Below are 1,134 nucleotides of genomic sequence, written 5' to 3'. Positions count from 1 at the left end.
CCCGTGGCCTTGGTGTTATCAGCACCGCACTCTCCCGAGTGAGCCACGGGCCGGCCCAGGACTTATGTTTCTTAAAGTGAGGCCTGGAATGCTGACTTCTGCTGCAGCACACAAGGGAGTGCCAGCCCCTCAGCTGACGGTCACGCTGCTCATCGCCCTGAAAATAGAATTCCAATGAATGCTCTTCTTATGAGCCAATTTTTTCAAGAGTGAAAAATAAAATGAATTAACCCCAGTCTTCCATTACATAAGAACTTTTTTGTTCTCATTTTTTTAAAGCCAGAAACTATGTGCTCTAGGGGAGCATCAAAAATGAGTTTTGTTGCGATGTTTTCTTACCCGGAATCTCAATTCGACTGTCAGGAGGGAGTTTGAACGCCCCTGGCGCGTCTCTCACGGTCAGCATTGGGCTTGACAGTGGGAATATTGAGGGGTGGGGGCAAAAAATTTAAGAAATAATTTTTCTCCAATTTTAAGGCACAAGCCAGGGAATATTTTGGTTGACAGCCATGGGACCTCTGTGGAAATTTTCATTTTAAATGGTTTCTGCCAAAAAAAAGTCACCTTTTATAATTAACCTCTTGTTAATTACAGCACAGAGCAAGTTTGTTAACATTTTCACGGTGAACACTTCCGAAAGGTCAGCAGCACTGAAGGGGGTGTTTCTCAGAATTTGGAAGCAAAATTGAATCTTTTGGTAGGGTTTAAGGCTTCCCACCGAGAGCAGACACATCAGACCCCTTCCCTGATGTTCCTGAGAAAACAGGTTTAAGTCCTCAAGGAGGACTTGCTGAAGTCACACAGTGGTTTTCAAACTTACAGTCGCCTGCCACAGAACTTCCAGGCATCCAGACACAATCTCCCCCAGAGCCTCGGTGTGCAGAGCAGAGCAGAGCAGGTCTGGGTGTAGCAGCAGTATTCTCAGACTGAGAGACTCCCCAGTACTGCCTGCTGCAGGCAAGTGAGCCGGGGCCCAGAAAAGCACCCACTGTGTGCCAGGAGACAGAGTCGCTGTCCTTATGAAGCTTACAAGAATCTAATGTGACATCACCAACTGTTAGGAGGCATGAAGAAGTGTCAAAGGAACAGGAATTATGGGGGCAGCAAGTGGAGCTGTGCAGTGTCCCCTGTGTA

Source organism: Galeopterus variegatus, unplaced genomic scaffold (assembly GCF_000696425.1).
Source record: "Galeopterus variegatus unplaced genomic scaffold, G_variegatus-3.0.2 Scaffold108, whole genome shotgun sequence".
NCBI classification, from domain to species: Eukaryota; Metazoa; Chordata; class Mammalia; order Dermoptera; family Cynocephalidae; genus Galeopterus; species Galeopterus variegatus.
The sequence above is the reverse complement of the archived record's forward strand: the minus strand, read 5'-3'. Positions refer to the sequence as shown.